We start from the raw sequence: 27,786 nt of genomic DNA, 5'->3' as shown, positions 1-27,786 counted from the left end.
GGGATGCTGGAAATCGAACCCGGGTCAGCTGTGTGCAAGGCAAATGCCCTACCTGCTGTGCTATTGCTCCAGCCCCAAGCAATGTCCATTTTATATGGACATAAGAAGACAGTTAATGCTATGCTTTTGTAACTTGGGTGTTAATTGATTCTGAATGATATTTACTCCTGGGCATGAGATCTCTCGACTTAAACCTCAGTTGCCCTTACTTCCTAGCACACCAAAAGCAGAGTCCCAACAAGAGATTGGATGGACTCAGGGCAAGCTGTAAGCTACTCTGGCATTGAAATGGGCCAAGCCAAATCGCCTTAACACTTAACTATAAGTTAAGAGCATGGTCATGGACAAATTTTGTCATGATCCAAACCATAATAGCTGGATTAGGACCCTGCTAGGGTTAGGAAAGACTGAGTTGGCCTGAGCACTGTAGTCTGAGATTTATAGTGAGATGTTCTCAGGAGAGCCATTCTACAAGCTTAATGTATCTCTTACTGTGTCCATACAAAATAACTAATATTAAGAAGTAGAATTAAGATGTTAATTAAGTTATTGGATAAGGAGAGGAGAAACACCCCTAAGTGGTATTTTGCCCTTGGGTGGAAGAAGGGCTTTCATATGTTGATTATGCTATGGGCGGGGTGTTATTGCTACCCCTAATTTGGGGAGATGGGGAGAGACAAGAGAGAGATGAAAGGTGTGAGTGGAAGCATAGAGAAATGAGTGAGGGGAAGAGGAGAATACAGGAACGAGGGCCTTAGTGAGACTGGAACAGGCTCATGGGGAGAATGAAATAAATGGCAACTAATCACCAACCAGCCTGGCCCTCATTTCTTCCTTCATCTGCCCATGCCAGTGGCTATCTCTGTGGGAGAGTGGCTCGAGACCACCGAATGCAGGCGGCGAGAGAAAGTCACGGGGCTCCCTAGCCGCCTGGTGATTACACAAGGACTTATATATTAAATTTTTAATTTTCTCTACATATTAGAAATTTATAAATCACAGTAAAGAGAGTTTATGTTATACACCATTATTTTTAATTTTTAACAAGTCTTACTTTGAAAGAAGTGGTGCCTCAGAGGAAACAATATTTAAGTTGAAATCCAGAGGATGAATAGTACACTCACCAAACATAAGTAGAGAATTACCAAGAAAATAAAACATACTCTATATTTGAAGATATAGGAAAAGAACAAAACAAATTCAAAATATTCTAAATTTAGATTTTCAGCAAGCACTATTACCAAAGGATAAATTATGCTTTTGCAATAATCTCACCTTGGGACACCATTCTAGAAGAAAACAGTTTGTTTTTAACTACCACAAATTTTTTTAATGATAAAAACAACCCAAATGCATTTTTTCCTCAAAGTTTTGAAGTCTTGTAAGCTACAAGAGTGAATAAGGCACAGAGAGAATAATACACAATAGAGGCAGTATTGAGAATGCATTATTTGATAAACACACTGCTCCAATTTGTTATATATAAGTATCCAGTCCAAGTGTAATTGTTTGCATCTTCAGTGGATATGGCATAAGGAACAGAGATCCAAAGCACTAGAAATGTAAGCAATGTGGAAATTTTATTTTTTTCTCCTGTAACAGTTTATTTGGACTGGAACGATAGCACAGCAGGTAGGGCATTTGCCTTGCATGTGACTGACCCGGGTTCAAGTCCTCCATCTCTTTCGGAGAGCCGGACAAGCTACCTAGAGTATTCTGCCTTTACGGATACAAGTAGCCTGCCCCTCTGGCAAGCTACCCCTGGCATATTTGATATGCCATAAATAGTAACAATAAGCCTCAGAATGGAGACATTACTGGTGCCCGCTCAATAAAATCGATGAACAATGGGATGACAGATAGACAGACAGAACAGTCTATTTAGATGAGAACTCAAAATTGTGATGTTGGCTCTATGGTATGCACACCAGGATTGAGATATTGGCTCCATAATATTGTGGCACAATCTTGTGAAAGCACTGTTACATCATCCCTTGAATGTTTGTTTTAGGTTACCTCATAAGAAAAAGAAGTAACATCAATGTATGCATCCCTTTAATCAGTATAATCTTGAATTTTCTCATGCTATGTCTTCTTTTAAATCAATATTTAAATGGGTTTGTGATAAGGTCACATCAGGGCTGGGAAACACATTTGCTATTCTTGGCAGCCATAATAGCATGTAAAAAATAATAGGGTAGAGGTGACGTCTAATAATTGGAAGAAGCTAATATTCACTAACACAATGAGAAAGAATGAAAATTCCTTTGATCACCGGAGAGGAGTACAGTGGGTAAAGTATACTTGCTTTGCACATAGTTGACCCAGGTTTGGTCCCTAGCACCATACATGGTACTTGAGCACTGTTGGGGGTGGTTCCTGCTTACAGAGGTAGGAGGAATCACTAAGCACTGCTGGGCATCACCCTGTCACCCACCAAATGCTTTGATAAACCTAATGTCCCCAAAATGAGTGAGGATGGGTTGTTGATTTCAAGTGAATGAAAATAACAGAATAAATGTTGAAAAAGAGAAAAATGTTTTGGGAATGAGAAGAAATAATATTTTCTGTTTAGGAAATTATCATCATAGAAGTATTATTAGAAGAGCTTGATTCTGAAGTATATATTAGATTTCAACAAGAGGAGGAGCATAAAAAATCCCTCCTATTGGAATAAATAGCATATTATAACAACTTTTTTGATAAATCTACACATACTTAATGTGTTTGTTGCTGCATCCTTACTTACCCCGATGTCAATTGATTTAAAGAATGATTTTAACCTCAAGTATTAAATAAATGAGTCATCCATGTTAATGTAAAAATTAATTCTGAAAGTTTGACTCATACAAGCGCATTCCTGAGCGGTGAGATTCCACTTGATAGACCTAACAAAAAGATAAGACCAAGATTACTCTTAGAACTACTAATCCACAGACTATGTCATTGTAAACCTAACTTTCCCTTTTATATTCTTAAAACAACTCTAATGAAAGGCAAAAGTGAAGGGGCATCTATAAAATAATCCATCTCAAGAACACCAGAACTCATAAAGACCAGATTAGCTAAACACTGGGTTTATTTAAATTAGAAATCACAATTTCATTAGTATATCAATTTATAGCTTTAAGAAGCATTCTTTTCACAGGTCACCTGTTACCTCATAATATAACTATATGGTATAAGCAACTCTAACATTTCTATAGACTTTTTAAAGCTGAGAAACATAAGCCAAAACACACTAAAATTCTATCAAATATGACAAATTTCAGAAATGAGACTCAATTGCACAGCAGGAAAATATATAAACTATTGTATGATAATAAAATTATTTATGGGTCCATTCTCAAGAGGAGGACAAAGACCAAACATAAAAATAAATCCTAAATGAAGAAATACTGTTTTTAGTAGCTTTTCCCTAATGTTGCCTTCATAGAAGTCATATATACCCTTTTTGCTCTTTTAAATACAGAAAATAATACACAAAAAAGACACAAATTGAGAATTCTAGAATTTTTTGAAGTACCTTTCTTATTATTTTAATGTATTTGCATTGCCAAGAATGACATACTGAAATACCCTGATATAAAGATTTATTCTAAAAAACGAGTTTAAATATCATAAAATTTTATCAACATTTTTAAATGGTGTCATGATTTTAAATTTGTTCGTATAAATTGGCAACAATTTATAAAGTGCTGTCTTCAGATTAAATTAAAGTGAATTTAGAATATTTTAATATGTCATTTTTATTAGTATTCTATGAAATAACATTATCTATTATAATTAGAAGTTCTTCATGTGTATTTGTACAAATAACTCCAATTCGATTGCATCCAAAAAGTGCCTGAAGCTTTGTTCAACAATTCTTCTACATTCTGATTTTAAATATCCATATGCTTAAGAAACCATTATTTTTAAAGTTGAAAAGACAGATTTTAACCAAAATGGTAAATTGTTATAATTTGAATTACTAGAATGAGTGAAGCTATAATTTATTGAAGGTAATATATATGAGCTTTGAAATTTGCATAATTACTAGTGGTAATACTTTCATTGAACCACTAGATACATTCTTTCTACCTAAACATACACAGACCTCTTCACGTATACTGAGGTTCAGGTTTTATCATTGCCATTTTATAGCCGTGACTGTTGAGAGTCATAGAGAATGAATTACTTGGGTAAATCTACCCAGTGTACGAGGAAAACGCAATTCATTTCATGTCTGCGTTACCTTACAACCTGTGCTTTTTCCATTCCATAGCAATTTGTTCCTGTAAATGTCAGTGACTCTCTAAGAAATGTTGTACCCTCAACAAACATCTGGGTTGATAGCTATGTTCTATATCTTGACTTGGGTGTTAATTACACAATGTTTGCATTATAGCTTTTATTTTTTTCACTTTTCTCTATGTGAGATACAATTTCACAGTAAAATGGTGAAGTAAATATTCTCTTTTCTGATGCAAGCTGATTGTAAGAAAGCAATTTATATATTGTTTGGGTTTTTACAAATTTCTGTCTAAAGAAAATAGGGGTGATGCCTCTATTTATAGTAACTCATTGACTGTGGAGAATTATTTAGACTATTATTTACATAAATTTGGGTAGCTTAGACCTGATTAGAGGTACTGAGGCATTGACTGAAAGAGAAAGACACTTAAGGAATATTGATAGTGTGTATCTGCATGCATTATCACCATATAATCCCCAACACAACCCCTAACAGTAGTTAAGATGCCCATTTTTAAGTCATTCAGTACACTTTCCACAATTAAGTGTTTAAATTTTTATTTACACATAGACTTTCTGACAACCAAGTCTAAGTCATTATTGAGAGAAGAAAAGTTTCGAGAGTTGACCACCAGTTATTAAATTCTCCCCACAAATGTTCACTCAGCTTTCCTTTTGAGATTTTTTTTCCTCCCTTGGGGGGATAATTAGAAAATGTCCATTATCTAGAATGACAAAGCTGGTTAGAATATGACTCTGTTGACGGTTTGGAGTTGGAACATTGGATGACTGAAACTGTTATCAATAGCTTTGTTAATCAAAGAGAATAACTAAAAAATGAATAAGTTAAAAAATATCACCAATGGCAGAATGGTTGACTGAAAATAATGCCAAAGAAAAAAAGAGTCATCTGTGTGTGGACTTCCATTAATTTGAGTAAGGATATTGTGGTCTTTTGGGTAAACTGTGTTCAAATTCTGTGTCTCATGGGGCACTTTAATTAGCTTCTCTGGAAATTAACTTTCCTTTAAGCAGATTAAGAAAGGGGTGCTTATGAATTCATTTAGGACAATGTAAAGATCTTACTTTAAAATTATGATTCCAAATTGGCAACAGAGCCAGATTTTCTTAATTGAAATTAGTTTCATTTGTGACTTTGCCCCAGTTATCTAGATCATAAAGAGAAAACAGGATTTTCTATATTTAAATTAACTCAAGAGCAATTTTGCTGAATGTGAAACACTGCTGAAATGAAGAGCAGAAATATGTACAATGAGGAAGTCAAATTTTCAATTGTAACCCAGGCTCCATTTATCTTATACAGTGCACTCTGCCAATTTGATTTTGTTTCTCAGGTTTACTGTGGCTTCCTTTCAGAAGATAATTTCTGGATAAGAATCCAACATAATTAGCCTTAGAATATCTGCATCTCTGACCTATTCTTCTTCTCAATTTGTAGCAGTAGCATGCTCTGCTAGAATAGTATAACTTTTTATTATTAATTTCTATGCCAGGTTATTTCAGACAGGGCTTCAATATACATCCAAGAATGTCAATTGAAAGGAAAAGAATATAGAATGACCACCTCAAGCATTTCTCCTTTTATCCTATAATTCCAGCCAAAAAAAGTAGCAGCAAAAGTTTTGCTGGAGTTTCCACTTTCTTGAACTCACAACCTAACTTTTCTTTTCTTTTTTTTCCTTTTTGGGTCACACCCAGGGATGCTCAGGGGTTACTCCTGGCTTTGCACTCAGGAATTACTCCTGGCGACAACCTAACTTTTCAATGTGACTAAGATATCATGAGACACAGTTCAGTAAGCATTTAATGAAATTACCAACCAGTAGATAGTGAATTGAGAGCTACAAACACCAATTCTTACAGAGTAAATTTGTTTTTCAAATCAGAAGCTAGCATCCAAATACTCAGCGTCTTCTGAAGCACCTGTCATATTTACACAGTGATCTAATTTGGGAGTCTCCTTACATTCTCTTTTGCACTGTTTTAGTCACCTACCGGCAACCTCCTGAGCTTCAGTAGGGGTCAGGAACCTCCTAAAGAAATTTGCGCTAGAATCAGAATCAAGATGGAAAGACTTCATTGGTGCAGCCAGTGTGTGCCCTGGGAATTGGGAGAGCAGACTGATCACCATGATGTACTTTTTCTATTCCTCTGTGCAACCTGGATTCATATGCCTCCTGGGAAGCTAGCTGAATCACCTTCTTGAAAAGTCATCATTTTGATAGACTTTCCTGCCACGAAGGTTTATTTTCAACCAACATTTTATTTTATTTGTTTTCTGATGAAGTCTCCTAGGATTACTTTGGGGGGGTCAGGGGAAAAGATACTAATACTCTTAATGATGATCCCTTCTAGATAGAACTGAGCTTGTATCTGCAAAACTTTGTATCTGCCTATTCTATTCTCTAATTGCAATCATTTATATATTTTTCTTTTAATTTTGATTTGTATGTTGCTTTTCTAATAAAATCCATTAATTTCTTTTAAAGAAATCCAAGTTTTATTGAGGTTTGTATTATCTAAGTTACATTGGAATATATTATTGCAATTTTTTTTTCAGTAAGGCAGCCTTTACAACACTAGACTTTAAAGGCTGTTTTACTACAATGTAAAAAGCTAAATATCCTTTCCAATATCTTCAGCTTATCCATTAATTTTTATGTTTGATATTCTCTCTTCATTTGGAGTTATCTATTCATTAATAGGACAATAATAATTGCATTTAACTTTCACACCTTCTCAATTTGGTAATTTATAAATAAAATTAGGAAAAGACCCACTTCTCATAGACAAGAGGGGAGTTGAGAGAGAGAAAGGAACAGCTAATTTATGAAAAGTTTCTACTAAGTGCCAAACCCATGGGATTTGAGTTGCTCCTTGACATTGCCACAGAATCAGGTATATAATTGGTCTAAGACAGATAGGGTCTATGTCAGTTATTCATAACTCAAGATATTTATCTGGTACAGGAATCTCTTTCAATTACAGAGGTAATGTCTTGCAGGTGTGAGACCAAGGTTTATGGTGGGCACTGTGCCAGAAGTTGAGTGTGATATAGTCAGCACTGCCATTTGGATTCCTGGAATCACACACATGCATACACACACACACAAATGTACACACATGCAATTGCTTGTGTCACAGTTAAGTGCAGAAGTGCTAAAAACAAAGTGTGAGGTCCCCATTTAGAGCAACACTAATAAAGAAAAGGGACAAGTGGGTAAAATAGTCATTATGAATAACTTGTTCCTCATTCATTCCATTTTATTGCTTATTTGGTCAAAACCATTCAGTTGCAGAGGTTATAATTGAGTCCACATCAGTCTTATTTCAAAGGAAGAATAATTATACCACATAAAGTGTTATCTCCTTTTACTTCCAGCTCTGCAAAGATAGAATGAAATATATCTCCTACCTTCTGTGACTGCTGTGTGTTTGTCCATATAAAAAATTCCCTTCTTTTTTCCACGTACTTCCATATAGTAAGGGGGAGAAGTACTTCTATTTGAAGAGAGTACTTATAGACTCAACCTCTTTGAAACTGGTAACCAAGGAGGAAACAGAAGGATAAGGTTTTGTTATTCCTCTTTTGTCCACAGTAAGAATAGCTTTTGAGATAAGAACACAGTGCTTTGTTTATCTTTGTCTAGTCTATTATTTTTCTATTTATTATTTATTATAAAAGGATTTGGAAAGAGTTCTATAGATTGTATTTAATCATGGAAGTAGTTTTAATTTAAACTCAGTCAAATAAATTTCTCAAAATTGAAATGTATTGCTGCTAACCTATCTCTCTAACTTAGTCTGCTTATTGCACATAGTTAGGATAAGAAGATTAGGGAATTTGACAAAAGAATCATGATCACAGGTCAGAGAGATATCAGCTCTGCTTTCTCACATGAATATTAAAGTCTCATATGAACGGTTGGGAAATTAAGCTAACTTAAAGAAGGAGAGATGGTAATGGTAATACAGTTTTGGGTAGATATGACTTAATTCTAATTAAAGCTAATTGTTTAACTTTTAGTTCTTTTACATAATAAAACCACTTGAGAGTTTATATATAAACAAATATATTAATATAACTATACTTGTATGTTTGTTTCTATAGATAGATCTATTCTTATTAGTCAAATAAGAAAATCTATTCTTATCATAAAGCTCTCAAGCCAAATTTGTCGCACATTGAAGGTTGATTTTGTTTTTGCATCATCCCTGAATGACCTGAGTACAAATTGCAAAACCCTAAAGAGTTAAGTGTTTGTTTCACAGGAAATTGGAAGAAATTTATGTGCGCAAGTGAAGCTGAAAGGTCGAATGTGTGACTCACATCTATTGACAGATGGAATGAGCATAACATAAGCAGACAGTGACTAGAAAACAAGCCGGTTGTGTGAAAGTATTTTTAGAGACTAATTTCTACCCAGCTGTGTCATCTATGAATGGGAGAAGTTTGAGAAAGTTACCTAGGGATGTTTGAGCTAAATCAAGTAAAAGTTAAAAATACCAATTTGGTTTAAATTGATGTGCAAATGAAGCTAGTGTTCAAATTAATTTCCAGACAAGGGGTCTTCTTTTATTTGTAAAAAAAATCAAGATGACATAATCCTCAGTGTCTGTTCTTCATTTTAGTATGCAAAATAAAAGATTTAACAGTCCCTAAAAATCTTCAAAAGGCTACCAAACTTGGACATCTTACTCAGACCAGTTTTCAGTCATCTAGTGTAGTAAAAAAAGTGTATGGTTTCTTCAAACAGATTTTGTGGTATGGATTCCAGATCGTCTATTTAATAGATTTATCATTATGAGCACATTAACATATATGTGCTTTAAGTTCTCTCCTTAACTATAGAAAGTGAGGAAAAATATGTTTCTGACAATATTCATTAAAGTAATCCTCTGAAACAGGCAATTTTCTAAGCCAGGAAATAAAAATTCCAATTCTCATGTAGCTTAAGATATGGCTCCGGAATAAACTATAAATGCATATGCCATAAGAAACATATTGTGGGCAGAGAAATAGTAAAGGAGTTAAGACACTTACATTGCACATGATCAACCCTGGTTCAATTTTCTACTTCACATATTATTTTCTGTACCTGCCAGGAATAATCCCTGAGCACAGAGCCAAAGATAAACTCTCCTGAGCACTGCTGAGTGTGCCACCCCCCAATACCAACAGACAGACAAAAGAAGAAAGAGAAAGTAAATATATCAGATAGTGGTAATTCTATGCAGAAAAATAATACATAGCAAATTCCTTATTTATGGACAGTGCTGTGCAATTCTAAGACAATCTGAAAAATTAATGTCTACCAGATCAGCAACTGTGACATACAGGGGAATTAATTCTTGTTTCCTGTGATGTACATGGACAGTTAAGGTATATCATACGCCAAGAAAGAGTGGTTGTTTGAAGAAAAAGAGCATGAGGTAAAATTGCTACAATTGGCAAAACAAAACTAGAGACAGCCTCTGAAGACACTATCTGAGCTTCTAGTTCAAGTCTTGGAATCTGCCATTGCTACTTTTGGTTTGGAAGCAAATGAGTCCCCATTATTGATTAATTAGATCTGAGTTTTATTTACTATCCTTTGCCATCAAAAATTCCTGACAAGCATACAGGCAATGGCCAGTGGGCTGAATTTTCTGACAAAGAGAACATGCACCTCACATTTTCCAAGGAGATAATTGATACTGTAATGCACTCCTCTCTGTCGGCCACCCCACCACCCCGCCCTTAGCAGAAAGTCTTCTGAGCTTTTTCCCATGGACCTTCTCACTTAACTTAAAAGGGATTCTAACATGAAAAAAATTTGCTAGAAGAAAAATTATTAAGTCTAGCACCCTCTTATTTCAGATGAAGAATTTAGACAGAAATGGAGAAATATTTTCTCCAGATAATAAGGGAACATTTTGGCAAACTATACTTAGGGTTTTCCATACTACAAAGCATTGTGATTTCCACACCAGCATTAATTTTTTATTCATTTGCTCCCATATTTGCCTTCCTCTCATTGAATTGTCTGATAATATTTCTTTTGCTTAACTCTATTTCTATAGAAATAAGAACTTTGAAGGGTTGTGTAACAACCTTAACAAGAGCTGTTGTATGCTTGTCACTTTCCCTTTTATAATAGTTTTAAAATTCACTTGATTCGTAATTTAAGCCTCCTTAGGACTCTTTAGTTACTCAATTAGCAAAATCAACTATATCGTCTTTCTTATATTACATTTGCTTCAAGAGGAAATTTTAAAAGTCCCTTAATTTTTCTCCTTTGTTTTTGCTTTTGTGATTTATGAAATACATCCTGTTTCTAAATAATATGATTTTTAACTCCATGTGTTTAAGGTCTATAAATAAAACAATTGTAGTTTTTTTTTTGTTATCCTTTAGAAAATGAGATATTCTATGCTGGATAGAGGTGCAATCGGAATTACATTTATTGATTAAAATATTTTTGCACAGATTTCTTAATATCTCTGAGTCTCAGCTTCTTCATCTAGGAAGCTGAAATAATAGTTTGACTTGTCAATCACTGAAAATTGCAAAGCGAGTTACAAAAGGAAAATACCATAAAAGACACTTTCAAGTTATATTACAAACTCCACGCCTCATTAGTATTAACACTAGAGAACTATTAACGTTGTGTTGTTATTCTGAAATCATGAGAGGGGACCAGCGGAGTCTCCATGAGCATCAGAATACAATAGTGGGCCAGCTCTGGAGTTTGAATCCAATGTAAACTCTGTGTCACTGAGTCTTTATTGAAGGATATAATTTAGCAACCACCTTTTCTATGAAATTTTTGTCTATGTTCCTCAAAACCCTCAAGTTACTGCCAGTGGCAAAAGGAATTCCAGTACTACAGCACTGAAGATTTCTTTGTTTCTACTTCTATTTGAAGTTCACTTTTATTTATTTTTGAACCTTTGGGTGCAATATGGTTACCTACTCCTAAATTCATTCAAGTATAGTCAAGATTAAGCTCTTGATTTCCGATTCTTCACCATCTTATTATCTAGCCTCATCCTGTGACTAATTTTCAATTCAATAGTTTGAGACAGTCTGAGTTTTAATCTAGGAAATATTTTCCAGAATAAAACTCAGAAAATATCCATTTTTGTAGCCATTAGTAAGATCTCTTCTATACAAAATCTAAAACCAAATAGAATTTGATTTATTTTTTTTACATTAACATTTTGGGACTTGCCTAGTTTCTCACTAATAAGATGACCACAGGCATAGGTCCAAAAGGACTAATAGAAGACTTAAGGACAGATATTGTTTTAAATTTATTTTTAATGAAATGATTCACCATGAATTACAGTTATTCATGATTGGGTTTCAGGCATACAATGTCCGTACACCAATTTCTTGACCAGTGTCTACCTCCATCCTCCAGCATTACCATTACCACTCCCCGTTCCCCAGTCTGCCTCAATAGCAAGAACTTTATTCTCTTGTCCTTTGTTTCTTTTCTTTTGGGTAGGGTTTACTGTACTGTTACTGAGAGTGTATCATGCACAATATTTCACCTCCTCTCAGCACTCAGTCCTTGTTTAGAGTGACTGTACCTCTAATGACTGTTCCTCTACCACTCTATAGAATATTCCCTATACCACTTTCAAGATAGATTTGAGACTTAAAAGAACTAAAAAAATTATTCTGGCAACATATGTGTAGATTGGAGTTTTAGTCAAAGTGGGAAGTGTAATTTCCCGGCTCATTAACTATTCTGTAGATGCCTTTGATATGAGTGAGAATGAAATATTTATTGTAGATGACTCTTTCAGTCATAAGTATTTAAAAATTAGTGCTCTCATCCTCCACATTACTTCTAGAAAGATAATTGTGATAGGAGCTTCAGAACTAAAACACAAGAGTTAAGTGAATTCACTAAATCACCTCCCCACTTCTTTCTCTGTCTCTAGTGATCTTTCACTTTATTCCTGAAAGTCATTCCTTCATAATTTTTAGTGTCCTTGTTTTACTATTGTTTTCTTTTGGTTTCTTTAACACTTCTTGTATTTCCCTGAGGTCTATGTGGTGACAGGGATAGAATCCTGGGATCCCACATGCAAAGCATGTACTTCAGTTATTTGAGTCATCTCACCACTTCTATTTCACATTTTGAATGCAAATTGTAAAATTAATTTATTATTTGTGATGAACAGGATCACCTTCAATTTAATTTAATAAGATATATCAGGAATTATCCTTCACATAAATTTCAAATGATAGATTTGCTGAAGTATAAAATACTATATCTTTTTAATTTCATCACTAGCCCATTCATTTACTTACAATTTCCCCAAAAGAAAAACATAATGAGGCCAAAATAGTAAAGTAATGAAAATAAAAGCTACACAACCTAGATAAAGAAAATAAGGTACAAATATGTTTAGTGTTTGTGGATTTATAATGATGACTTAGAGTGAATCATATCTACTATGGCTAAAATTTCTCATCCCTACAATTACCAACTATTTGTTGGTGTTGATTCATTTAACATCACTGTATCACTGTATCATTGTCATCCTGTTTATCATCAATTTGCTTGAACGGGCGCCAGTGTGGTGTCTATTCGTCCTAGCCCTGAGATTTTAGCAGCCTCTCTTTACTCATTCTTCCCAGCAGTGCTGCACTGGGGTCTCTTTCGGGGTAAGGGAAATGAGACCCATCATTGTTACTGTATTTGGCATATTGAATATGTCATAGAGAGCTTCCCAGGCCCTGCCATGTGGGCAGAATACTCTCCGTATCTTGCCAGGTTCTCTGAAAGGGAGAGCTAGGCTATAAGAGGTCTTCCAGGAGCTTGGTTTTATAGTCTCTGGATGTTGGCCGTTGATAGGATTATATAGCGCCAGGGGCAGTTTGTGGGTGTGGCTGCCAAGCTACTGAAAAATGGGGGGTCTGGGTGGAGGAGGCCCAATCACCATCTGAGCAGGCTTGGAGATCTCAGCCCCGGGTCCCGAACACCTGGGTTCCTCTACTGGTTCTTTCATGCATGAGGCTTCTCCAAACATGTGGAGAGGGGCCGTGAGCATGGCTGTGGCTGGCTTCCGGAGGTCTTCAGCTGCTGGGACTCTGCTTGGGCAGGGAGGGAAACAACCTGCCCTACTCCGAAGGGCCCTGGTGAAGACAGCCATGTGGGGGCAAGATAATATAAATTACATAATATTTTTTAAAGAAAAGTAATTATTTTTATTTTGTTCACATGTTGACAAAGGCATTGGTATTTATGGTTTTGATGTACACAACCACATTTCACTACCACCAAAGTACCCCAATGTCCTTGTGTTATTTCCCGTGCACCTCTTCATTTCCCAACTACTCACACCCTTTTGTGGTAATTTCAATTTTGTAATGCAGGAATAGGGAATGTTGTAATCAGATATTGTCCACCCATGTGTTTTATTTTTTCATATACCACAAATAAGTGAGATTATGTAGTATATGACTTATATAACCTCTGATTTATACCCCTTAACATAATTAATTTAACTCTAATGCAATTTATTTTCCCCCAGTTCTATCCAGGTTGCATTAAATTGCAGCATTTCATCTTTTCTTTTTTTTAATTTATTTTTTTAAACGAATCACAGTGAGACACACAGTTACAAAGTTGTTCCAGGATTGGGTTTCAGTTATAGAATATTCCAACACCCATACTTCATACATCCATACTTCAATAGTGTACTATTCCCACCATCCATGTCACCAGTTTCCCTCTGTTATCTAATCTCTATGGCAGACACTTTTCTCTCTCCTTTTTCTTTTGGGTATTATGATTGGCGATGCAAATACTTAGAGATTGGCACTCATATCCCTTTACCTACTTTTAACACTTTCCTGTCGAAAGTTATCATTTCATCTTTTCCTGTGGCTACATAATATTCCATGGTGCATATGTCCCACAGCTCCTTTATATATTAATCTATTTTCAGGTGTTTTTATTGTTTCTTCTATATTCTGTTTATTGTACTATGGAAGCTTTAGTCTTACTCTTCTGGAAAAAACCTCTATATATTTTTCATAGATGCTAAGCCAGACAACTATAAAAATACTTTGAATAATGAAAAGAAAACAAAGATATTTCTATAACTTCTTCTTAGATCATAAAATATATAAAAATATATTTATAAATATGAATATAAGTCACTGTCACTGTCATCCCGTTGTTTTGCTTGAGCGGGCACCAGTAATGTCTCCATTGTGAGATTTATTGTTACTCTTTTTGGCATATCGAATACACCACGGGTAGCTTGCCAGTGTCTGCCGTTCAGCAGAGATACTCTCAGTAGCTTACCAGGCTCTCCAAGAGGGGCGGAGGAATTGAACCCAGGTCTGCCATGTGCAAGGCGAATACCCTACTCACTGCGCTATCACTCCAGCCTTATATTTATAAGTAACAGTTTTAATGACTTCTTTCATAAAAATGTTCAAAACCACTTGAAATCATCATCATCATCATCCCGTTGATTGTCGATTTTCTCAAGCAGTCTCAGTAATGTCTCCATTTGTCCCAGCCCTGAGATTTTAGAAGCCTCTCTTTACTCATCCTTCTCAACGGTGCCTCATTGGAGGCTCTTTCAGGATCAGGGGAATGAGGCCCATCATTGTTACTGGTTTTGGTATATGAATATGCCAAGGGGAGCTTGCCAGGCTCTTCCATGTGGGCAGGAAACTCTTAATAGCTTGCCAGGTTCTCTGAGAGGGAGAACTAGGCTATAAGATGTTTGGGAGCTTGGTTTTGTAGTCTCTAGATGTTGGCCGTTGATAGGATTACACAGCACCAGGGAGCAGTTTCTGGGTATGACTGCCTAGCTACTAGAAAATGAGGGATCTTAGTGGAAGAGGCCCAGTCCTGATCAGTGCAGGCTTGTATATTTCAGCCCCGGGTCCCACACACCTGGGTTCTTCAGCTGGTTCCTTCATGCGTGAGGCTTGTCGAAACATGTGGAGAGGGGCCTTGAGCATGGCTGTGGCAGGGTTCTGGAGGTCTTCAACTGCTAGGGCTCTGTTCAGGGTGGGAGGGAAACTCAACATGCCCCCTCTGAGGGGCCCTGGTGAAGACAGCTAGGTGCAAGAGACTGTTTTGCTCTCTTCAGGGAGCTTGATTTTATAGTTTCTGGATGTTGGCCATTGATGGGATTATACTGGCCAGGGATTGTGAGGGGCGGGGAAGCAGCTTCTGGGTGTGACTGCCAAGTTACTAGAAAATGGGGGATCTGGGCGGAAGAGGCCTAGTCCTGATCCGAGCAGGCTTGGAGATCTCAGACCAGGGTCCTGCATACCTGGGTTCCTCTGCCAGTTCCTTCAGCCAGGCGTGGGGGCAAAGACTCTGCCATACCAACAGTAATTGCTCTGTTATTGAATTTATAAGTAGGGAATCTTATATAACTAATCATCTTGCATAATCACTCTTGCTCAAAAATTATATTTATTTAAAAGTTATTTTCTATAATTTAGAAACTTACTTTAAAAAATTTTGACTGAAAATTTATTGGATTTTATAATTGACTATACAGACATATGCACACATAATTAAACCCAAAAGTGTTGATCCAGAGAGGTAATATAGGGTATAAGGCACATATCTGTTTTTCATGTGGCTAACTCCAGTTCAATTCTTCACACTGACTATGGTCACCTGAGTATCAGAGTATCACTAGAAGTGACCCCTGAGCACATAACCAGAAGTTGTCCCTTTAGTACAGAGCCAAGAGTAGTACTTGAGTACTATAGGGTGTGTCTTCCCCAAAAAAGAACATCTTGAAGAAATCACGAATCACGAATCATGAAATCCCCGTTAATCATTGATTTCTCGAGCTGGCTCAGTAACCTCTCCATTCATCCTTTCCTTGAGATCTTAGAAGTTTCTCTCAACTTGGCCCTCCCAATTCACTGGAGACTCTTTCAGGGTCAGGGGAATGAGATCCAGCTTGTTACTGGATTTAGCATATGAATACACCATGGGAAGCTTGTAAGGCTGTCCCATGTGGGCAGGAAACTCTCAGAAGCTTGCCAGTTTCTCCCAGAGGGAGAAGCAGGCTGTAAGATAGCGCTTCTGGGAGCTTGCTTGTAAGTCTCTGTATATTGGCTGTTGATGGACTTACACACACCTGGTTTCCTCTGTTGGTGCCTTCATGTATGAGGCCTGTCCTCATGCATGAAGTGTGGAGAGGGACCTCGGGTATGGCTGTAGCTAGGTTCCGGTGGTCTTCGGCCTCCGGGAACTATGCTCGGGGTGGGGACGGAAGCTGGAACAGAGAGTCTCTTGCCTGCATGCCTGGCTATCTTTCCCAGGGCCCCTGGGAGGGGATGGGCTCCAGCTTCCCTTGAAGAAATATTACACGAAAAATTTTAGTCTTTAAATTTCTATAGACTAAATATATTATTGAATTATGATATGTCAATAAGTTTTAAAAGCACAAGTTTAAAGAAATTCTTATCACAAATTCTTGTCTGATATTATATATTAGCATAACAGATATAATACACATATTAATTTATCATATTTATTAATTTATTAGTGATAATTTTATCCATGTTGAAGAATATAGTTCAAAGCAATGTTTGTAAAATATATATCACAAGAACATACTTTTAATTTTTAGTTTTCTTTGAGATGAACTTTTCCAACTTGTCCACATGCTGTATCATTCACCTCATTGTCCCTATACTATCAGACTTACATTCCTTCTATGGAAATATGACTCTCTGCTCTTCTAAATCTCTTGAATTATATTTTTGCTGGTGAAAATGACACTACAAGAACAAGAGATAAAGGATAGTTTAATTTTTGTTTATACATTTACTCTCACAACACATTCACCAGGCTCTGAAGAAGAAGTCTTTCCAGAAAGGTCACATCTGAGTGTTTTGGCTGATTTCCCCCTACCAGGATCAGCCAACAGTTGATGTCATTATCTAGACTGGTGATTGGGTGAGCTTTCATATGGTTTCAGTATTAGCCTCTGAGTCATCTTCAATGGTAAAGTTTTCAAAACTGTCTTTAGATATTGGAGATCAGAGATAATCTATGCTTTGTCTCTTCTACAAATTCTATACTCAATGAGTTAAACACATAAAAAAATTTTATGTTTTATAAAATTTAGTTTGTTGCGTTTTTTATACAGTAATAACTGATTGTAACTACTTTCTAGACTTTGTAGACTGTTTTCAAAATATTAGAAACTTACGGTATTTCTGAAATAAGTTATCTGCATGCAAAATAATTATAATTTTGAGCCAAGTATTAAGAGTACACAATTAGCAAGAATTACTGTCACTATCACTGTCATCCCATTGCTCATTGATTTGTTCGAGCGGGCCCCAATAGCAAGAAGAATATCACCCATAATTAAATAAATTTCAAAATGCTTTTATATATTCTCTTTCAAATTTTACAAGTTTCTTTGAAGAATCTTCTTGTTTCCCTAAAATAAGGAACATTAAATCAAAAAGAGTACATATAAAGTGTGGTGAAAGAGTTGCTGGATAGTCAAGTAATTCACTTATTATAGAAATAAAATATTTAATTGCTCACATATTCCTAGTATATATGTCTACAAGAATAATCTGTAATTTTGAAATCAATAAGTTATGTTCACCGACACTTTTATGCATGGTCATTATTAATTCATTTATTTGTTTTGAGTAGGACGTCTGCTTGTACTCAGGGAATCATATGAAGTGCTAGGGATTGAACTTGGGTCAGCTATATGCATGGCAAGTGGCTTACTAGCTGTTCTATTTGGTTGGCCCCTAATCATTAAATATATAACAGTTTTTGTTTAACTTTATCAATAACATTTGCACTTGTCACTTGGTAATCAATGAAATAACTTCTTAATAAATGAATAAAATGATGCATGAAGCAACTTAAAATATGTTCCACTACTGGTCTCTTCCTTCAATTAAATATATTATGAATGAGTGGAAAATTAATTATAAAAGTTAAAAAGTTAAAATACCTGATATTTTATAAGTGGTTCTATATATCAACTATACCTATGGAAATATTTTATTTTACATATTTTAGCAATTAATAGATTTATTTTATATTTTAATGTTTTCATAATCATTTCCTTCTATACTAAGAAAAATCTAGAAACATTTTTAACATATTCACCATAAAATTAAAGCTTTTTTCACGACTGGGTTTTAGGTATGCAATGTTTAAATACAGGTCCCTCAACTAGTGTCCGTTCCCTCTACCAATGCCTCCCACCCCTTCCCATTTTCCACCCACCCACCAGTCTGCTTCTATGACAGGAACTTTTTAAATTATTTCTTGCACTATGGTTATAGTAGTATTGCTGATAGGGTTTCATTTATACTTGACTCTGCACCATCTCCTACCTTCGGGATGAATGCTTCCCTCCACCTTACTTGTTGTCCCCTCTCTGGCTTATCCCATAGCTCCCTCAAGTGGCATGTTTCTACTGAATACAGGTCCTAATATTCTGTTTCCATTGTCCTCAAGTACCCATTATTCTACAATTGCACTGTAGCACTGTAGTCCCTGTTGTTCATCAATTTGCTCCAGTTGGCACCAGTAATGTCTCCATTGTGAGACTTGTTATTATTTTTGGCATTATGTTTCTTTATATCCCATATACAATAGACATCATTCTGGGTTGATCTCTCTCCCTCTGACTAACTTCACTTAGCACGATACTCACCAGGTCCCTACATGTAACCGCAAATTTCATGACTTCATCTTTTCTTATGGCCAACTAATATTCCTTTGTGTGTATATATACCACAGTTTTTTTTTATGCAGTCATCTATTCTTGGATACTTGAGGTATTTTCAGATTTTTGCTCTTCAGAGCAGAGCTGCAAGGAGAAAAGCGGTGTCAATGTTTTTTTTTTTTTTTCCATTTTGTATTTGGGCCTTGGGATATATTCCAAAAAGTGGAATTGCTGGGTCAAATGGAAGTTTAATTCCTAATTTTTTTTAGGAACATCCTTTTTTTTTTTTTTTCAGAAAGGCTGAGCTAATGAACATTCCCTCATAGCGAATGAGAGTCCCTTTCTCCACATTTCCATGATAGCACTGATCTCGTTCTTCTTGATATATGCCAATCTCTGTGGTGTGAGATGATATCTCATGATATCCCACCACCATTACACCTTTCCTTCACCATTGTTTGCAATTGTCTCCAACACCCCTTAAGCCTGCCCTCATAATAGGCCCTAAAACATTTATTTTATATTGCTTCTTATCAATAATTTTCTAACAGAATGATCATAAAATATTTCTTTAAATGAAACTTAGTGAAAGGTGTTGTATGGATCCATTAAGTCCTTGTATAAGAGATTAATAAAATGTTGTCACAGGTTAAGCTTTCTGTATTTATGTTTTGGTAATCGAGATTGATTGCCTTCTACATTATATCCCATCCAATCTGGCATGTTATTACTCATTTATCAGGACTGTAGAGTTTGAGATGTCTCTGCAGAAAGTCTGGGATTTTTATTGAAGTGAAACAGCTGGAGTTATATTTTTAACTGGGTGACAGCCTTGGGGTATGTGCTTGACTGATGGGGTTTCTGGAAATATAGGGAGACAGGGAGTGGTAGCCCATCCCGACTTCATGAAAGCCTGGACATGTTAGTCACAAAACCTTCATACCTGAGATTTCAGCAGTTTAATTTCTGGGTGAGATTCATCCTTAGGCAGTGGAATCCTGCCACGGTGTGGTAGCAATTATGGAGTGCAGGAGCTATGGGATGCTTGGACTCTTTCTATGGACACTGGGTTGACCTGCTACCCTCCTGGTTGCCCTTTATGACTCAACCATGCATGGGTGTCTGGAAAATAATCTTCTGAAACTTGTTGGTCTCGTTTGAGATTTATTTGAGTCTCTGGATCATTGCAGGTAAACAAGCTTACATGATGCTGAAGGTGGTCTCCAGGAACCTTTTAATTTCCTCTCTGATTTCCTCTTTGACGGATTAGTTGTTTAGTAATGAGCTATTTAATTTCCAGGTATTTGTGTTGTTTCTCCGTTTCTGCTTATGATTAACTTCTATTTCACTGCATAATAGTCTGAGAAGACAGGTGCTATGATGATTATCCTCTTGATTTTTGTGGAGGCAAGTTTTGTATTCCAGCATGTGATCTGCCTTGGAAAATGTCCCATGTTCAGTGCAGAAGAATTTGCATTTGGATTTGGGGGAATAAAAACCCTTATATATAGCTACCATTCCCCTATCTTCCTTTTCTTCCTTCAAAGAATGTATCTATTACTGAGCTTTAGTCTAATTGATATATTGAGAGAACACAGAGATTTGTTGACGTTCTCAAGTACTTTTGTGTTACTATCAGTGTCCATTAGTAGTTGTTTTAAGTGTTTTGCTGATTCCGTATTAGGTGCATATACATTGATGAGTGTGAATTTTTCTTTATGTACATACCCCTTGATAATTAAGAAATGAACTTTTTACTACCTCATAACATTTTTAAACCTGAAGTCTACATCTTCTGATACTAGTATGACTACCTGGGAGCTTTTAGAGAAAGGTGTTTGGTGATGAATTGTCTTTAAGCCTTTGACTTAGAGTCTGTGCTTTCTCTGACTCTTCAAATATGTTCTTTTGCAGAGAGAAAAATGTTGGGCTCAATTATCTAATTCATCCTCCCACTCTCTGTTTATTAGTGCATTTAGACCATTGGTCTTGAGAGAAATTATTGTTACAGAGTTTTGTGCCATATTTCAATAGAAGTTTGGCATATTTGTGGGATTTTTCTTGTCTTATAGTTGACTCTTTAGTTCTTTTTATAAAGCGGTTTGGAGTCTATAAAGCTCCTGAGTTGTTGCTTGTGTAAACACCTTTCACTTAGGTGAAGCAAGATGTTTTCACATGTTAGCAGATGTTTGAGGGCTCCCTGGGTAGCTCTCTGTTGTCTCCCGCTTTTGGTGCTCTTGAATCACTTCCCCACCCGGGATGGCCTTTGCCATGAGTGGATGGAGGAGGAATGAGGGCCAAGATGGTTGGTTATCAGTTGCCATTTATTCCGTTCCTCATCTCTCCCAAACTCTCTCCACAACTCTCACAAGCCTCACCCCAACTTACCCCTAACTCTCTCCAACTCTCTCCAAGTCTCTAACTTGCTCCACAATGCTTTCCACCTCTGGCCACAACTCTCTCCCACTCTCTGCAGAAACTCTAGTACTCTCGCCTCAGCAATCACCTCAACCCCCTCTTTTCTAACCACTTTTCCCAAACCGTGTCTCCCCTCAGGAAGCATAATCGACATGTTTTTCAAGCCTTCCCAACAACCTGTAGCCCACAAGGGCAAAACAGCACTTAAGGTGTGTTTCTCCTCTTCTTGAACCAGTAACTTATATTAGCATCTTCATTCTACTTCCTAATATTTACTATTCTGTATGGACACAGTCACTGTCACTGTCATCCTGTTGCTCATCGATTTGTTCGAGCAGGCACCAGTAACGTCTCTCATTGTGAGACTTATTGTTACTGTTTTTGGCATATCAAACATGCCACGGGTAGCTTGCCAGGCTCTGCCGTGTAGGCGCGATACTCTCTATAGAATGCCAGACTCTCCAAGAGGGGCAGAGGAATTGAACATGGGTCGGCTGCGTGAAAGGTGAATGCCCTACTGCTGTGCTATTGCTCCAGCTCACATGGACACAGTACTAGACACATTTAGGCTTGTAGGGTGACTCTTCTGGGGACATCTCGTCATAGACTCAGACTATATGGCTCAGGCCAGATTAACCATTACTAACCCTAGAAGTGTCCAAATCTAGTTATTACCTTTTGGATCATGACAGAATTTGTCCATGACCATGCTCTTAATTTATAGTTAAGCATTCTGGCACTTTGGCCTGGCCTATTTCGAGGCCAGGGTAGCTCACAGATTGCCCTGGGTCCATTCAATCCTTTGTCAGGACCTGGCTTTGGGGAATCTAGGAAGCAAGGGTAATTGAAGCTTAAGTTGAGAGAGCAGATGTCCAGGAGGTAATATTATCTGGAGTCAATTTACTCCCAAGTTACAGGCTTGTCTTTTTAACTGTCTTCCTGTGTCCATACAAAAGGTAATTGCTCTGAAGTAATTAACCATGCAAAGGACATTAAGGAGAAGAGAAAAACAATATTTACACGTCAGCAGAGTCTGGTCAGGAGACAAAGGTAATTGACAGGTTGGAGGAGCAATCAACAAACCCAAGCTTCTTGTTGCCAGGGAGGAAGGGCAAACCTGTGTTATCCTACAATTCTTATCCTTGAAGTTATATATTGTTCCTTTAAATTTAATGAGAGTCTGGCTGTGTATATTACTCTTAGAAGATGTTCTTTTCATTGAGTGGGTTTTTTTGTTGTTGTTGTTTTTTAAACTATATGCCTACCACATATTCAGCTTGGAGGGTTTCATTTGGTAAATGTCTTTGACTGTTGCTTCTTCATAGGGTTTGCCTTCTTGGCCCTTTGGAAACTTGATGATGCTTATGTTATTCTTCTTGAATTCATCCCAAAGTTTTCTTGTCAGTTTTGTTTATTTTGAGGCTTTCTTTCAATCTTCTTTTGTCTGGAGGTCTTCTACATCTCGTCTTGGAGCTCACTGATTCTGTTTTCAGCAATTGTTACCCTACTGCTGAGGCCTTTCAGTATATTTCTCATTTCATGTAGTAAGTTTTTCAGATCTGTCATTTCAGCTTGTAGTTTCCTTATTTTTGCTCTCATATCCTTTTGTGTTTTATTGGTCAGTCCCAATGTTTATTTGAGCTCCTTAAACATTCTCAACATTTCCTCTTTTAAGTCTTGATAAAAGGATTATATAACTGGTTGTTACTGTTTGAGACTTCAGAGTTACCATCTTCACTCACTAAATATAATGGGGTTCTGTATTGCTCTCTCATTGTGGGTTTTGTAGTTTTGAGGTGTTTCTCCTGTGTTCCTATGTGGTGAGGTGACTAGACAGGATGTCTTTGTATGTGCACAGTGAGGTATGAAGTTGTGAAGAAATGGGTGGCTGCATAGTGGCCACATGCTTAGTGAGGTGAGGGGAGAGTCTGGTCATGGGGAGTAAAATGGAGATCCTGAGTGCCAAATGGCCCAGAAACCATGATACCTCAATTTCTAAATCTATACATTTTTTTTGTGAGTGTGTTTCGTTTTGTTTGGGGGCCACATGTTGTGGAGCACAGGCCTTACTCCTAGCTCTAGGCTCAGGAGTAAGCTCTAGGTTTTTGGGTCTTGGGGCACCATATGGGTGCTAGGTATCAAACCTAGATTGGCCAAGTCTAAGGAAAGCACACTACCTGCTGTACTATCATCCAGCACCTTTACATTTATTTTTGACATTTGTATGTTCTCAAGAAAATAATCTTGTGACTTGGTATTTAAACAAAACATCCCCACCTTATTTTTAGAAATGTCAAAAAAACTATATACAGATACATATACTGATTCTTAGGAAATATAGAAACTGGAAAGTATGATACTTTATCATTCCAGTTTTAGTTTATTGTGTTTTAACATTTAATTCCTTCTTTGCAAATATACTTTACTTTTTTATTTATGTTGACAACTTTTTTTGATGGGAAATATAAAACACAAGCTGTTGCTTTATATAAACGTTCTATTTTAGACATCTATGTGGATTAAAGAACTATACTTACTGTACAAGTTGCATGTTAAAACTTCTGTTTATAACAACTATACAGCGGTCTTATAGCAATCCTATTTCCTTTGTTACCTGTGAGTTTTGAGATGCCTAGTATCAAGTATCAAATGAACTTCGAACAGGGTCCTTCTACCTGATAGCAAGAAGTATAATTTTTAAATTAATATTCTGGAAAATTAATTATAAACAGCGGTAATTTCAATAAAACATGAGACACAATAGCTTCCTCTGTTTCCGATCCTTTTGACAGGGCAATGAGAGAAGAGAAATGATAAGAGGAAATGTTGAAAAAGACTAGATCAGCTAAACTGTGTTGTTGATTAAGTATTATTCTTAAGTGACTGGTATGAAAACAATTTGCCTGGTAAGAGAGAATTTTAATAAAATTTGGAGGTCAACCCTTTAAGCATTACATGTTCTGATGTATGCTGATATTAATTTATGCATATTCATAACTTGTGTCATGTTAGCAAATAAAATAAAATGTTTCCTTCTCTCATCCTTCTATTTTTTACCATGCCTGACAGTCACAAGGATTACTCCTGGCTCTAAGCTTAGAGATCACTCCTTGTAGGGCTCTTGGGATAAAGCCTTGTTGGTTGCAAACACTCAAACCACAGTATTATTTTCCTGCCCCACTAAATGGAGTACATTTTTGCTTCAAACTTTTTTCAAGATAGTGTTAATGAGATTTATTTTAAAGTATACACCATATCAATGCCATACATAAAATAAGTTAATAGTGAAGTTATTATTTCTAAAGACCACGAAGGGAGATGAGTAGGGAACAGATAGAAGGAATCACATTGAATGAGTAGGTAAAACTTAATTCCAGAGAGGAAATTTTAACTTATCCCTAAGTTGGAAAAAAGACAGGAGATACAGTGGTGGATATTGGCAGCAATCCCCAGAATCCCAGAAAATAGAACACCTTAGTGCATCAGGTAATCATGTGAATTTCTATGGCAGTAATCTCAAACTAAGCTTAGAGACTTATTTCTAAAGAGCCACATGATTGAGAAATGGCTGAGCACAAAATTATGTATTCATAGGTGTCATTTTAAAAATGTCACCCTCTACATGTTAATATTTTAGCCTCTGTGCACTTAAATCCCTATAGAAAGATAGAAAAGTCCCAAATTATTCAAATTGAATCCCCACATTTTACTGGGAAAAACTCTAAAACAATAACAATTGACTTGTAGAAAAGAGAATTGGTCTTGCATTAAAATTCATACCTATTATTCTTATTATATACATTATATACATATCAGTATTCTTATGAAAATGTGACAAAAAAGTAGATAGGTGGATAGAAACCTCTGACTTAGACAAGCCAACCATGGGTTATTATTAAAATAAAAATTCTTCAGTGCATGAATTAAAAATATTCCAGTTACACATTTGATATTTTTGCATGAATACTTTTTTTTATAGCCACAACAAAACTGCATTAACATATTTGTTAACATTAATATTTTTGGTGTTATGTAAGATTAATTATCTTCAATTTAACTATCTTAAGGCCACTTGATAATGTGATTTTATTTTCAGGAAAATCATAAATCTCACACACAGATTTACAATGAATTAAACTTTTTAATGTTATACATTATCTGGAAGAGTAAGACAACATTAATGGATAAATGTATCACATGTCTTACATTTACCATGTTTTCTTAACTGCTTTAGAGAATCACTTAAAGTGTTCTGTTTTGTTTCTAATGTAAATGAATGATTAGATTAATATTAAGTATGCTATTTTCAAGATTAGTAATTTATTCTTCATATTCTCATATTGGTAGGAGTGTAGACCCATTTTTATAATATCCAGCATTGTTGTTCATAGACTTGACTCTAAAAGTCTTGCTTTTTCACATGTGACTATTTGACAACCCTGAAGATTCTTTCTTTCTTTTTTTTAATTTCTTAAATTTTATTGAATCATTCTGAGATAGTTAAAAACTTTCATGTTTGGGTTACAATCTCACAATGATCAAACAACCATCCCCCCACCAGTGCACATTCCCCACCACCAATATCCCGGGTATACCTCCCCTTTCCCACCCTCACCCTGCCTCCAGGGCAGACAATATTCCCCATACTCTCTCTCTACTTTTGGGCATCATGGATTGTAACACAGACATTGAGAGGTCATCATGTTTGGTCCGTTATCTACTTTTGGCATGCATCTCCCATCACAACTGGTTTCTCCAGTCATCATTTTCTTAGTGATCCCTTCTCTATTCCATCTGCCTTCTCCCCTCTGCTCATGAAGCAGTCTTCCAGCTATGGGGCAATCCCCCTGCCCTTGAATCTACTGTCCTTGGGTGTCAGCCTCATGTGATGCTACCTTACACTCCACAGATGAGTGCAGTCATCAGGGAGATGCAAATCAAAACAACAATGAGATATCATCTCACACTACAGAGACTGGCACACATTCAAAAGAACAAAAGCAACCAGTGCTGGCGTAGATGTGAGGAAAAAGTGACGCTCCTTCACTGTTGGTGGGAATGACGACTGGTCCAGCATTTCTGGAAAACAATATGGACAGTCCTTCAAAAACTAGAAATTAAGCTTCCATATGACCCCGCAATACCACTTCTGGGAATATATCCCGAGGATGCAAAAGAGCACAGTAGAAATGACATCTGTACCTATATATTCATTGCAGCACTGTTCACAATAGCCAAAATATGGAAACAACCCAAGAGCCCTAAACCAGATGACTGGTTAAAGAAACTTTGATACATCTACACAATGGAATACTATTCAGCTGTTAGGAGAGATGAAGTAATGAAATTTGCTTATAAATGGATAAACATGGAGAGTATCTTGCTAGGTGAAATGAGTCAGAAAGAGAGGGACAGACATAGAGGGACTGAATCCTGCAGCTTCTTAATGTCACTGGAACTGGAATTTCAGCAAATCAACTTCCAAATGAGCATTTGATAGTGTTACATGCAGGTGCAATTTTATTTTCCTAACAAAACTAGTTGTGCACCATCACCCTCTTTGCTAATTGTTCTCACAATTACTTTAGTTATAGTTTTCACTTATGTTTTAAAATTTAGAGAAGGAAAGTAATGTTGAAGTTATTGACTAAAATGTAGGTCTCCATAACTTCATATAATAGAAACATAGGTGAAAATCATTGGACTTCCAGAAAAAGGTGATTTTAAGTCTAGAATCCTCATTAGTCTCAACCTGGTTGATGTTGCTAGCATTTAGTTTTGTAAGAAAATAATCAAGCACATATATGAAAAAAAATGTTGCTCAAAGTTGAAATAGATATTCTTTATTTTATTTGCAATTTAAACTATAATTTTATTATAATTTAGGCCGCATGTTTTCAATAATTTTAATATTTGTGTGTTTAATGTACATAGTTAAGAGAATTCACCAAGGTCTCCACCAAAGTACACAAGACCTTCCACCAAGAAATTAAATATTTTAATCTATTAGCATAATATACAAAGCATGCAAGTCATTTTGCCTAAATTGACTTTTTCACCACCTTTGGGGAAAGAAAATGCAGAACATGCTAGCTTTTCAATATATCTTTTTAAACCGATGTTTGTACTTTGAAGTCAGAAAAATTTGCTTGCAAAGCCTGACCCCTTTACTTCAGCATAATCTTGGCATTATAAAATCTCAGGGGCGAACTAGACTCTAAAACAAAGAAAGACTAAGATGACTGTCTGTAATTTCAATGCACATACGCTGGCATCAGAAACATCCGTCGAGGACCTGATTGTGCAAGTGCAGAAGATCAAGTACAACATCATTGATCTGACTGAAACAAGAAGGCATCAATCACATCACACCATTTTAGACACGAGAGAAGAACTGTTCCTCAG

This window comes from Sorex araneus, chromosome 6 (genome assembly GCF_027595985.1).
Source record: "Sorex araneus isolate mSorAra2 chromosome 6, mSorAra2.pri, whole genome shotgun sequence".
Lineage (NCBI taxonomy): Eukaryota > Metazoa > Chordata > Mammalia > Eulipotyphla > Soricidae > Sorex > Sorex araneus.
This window is presented reverse-complemented; position numbering follows the sequence as displayed.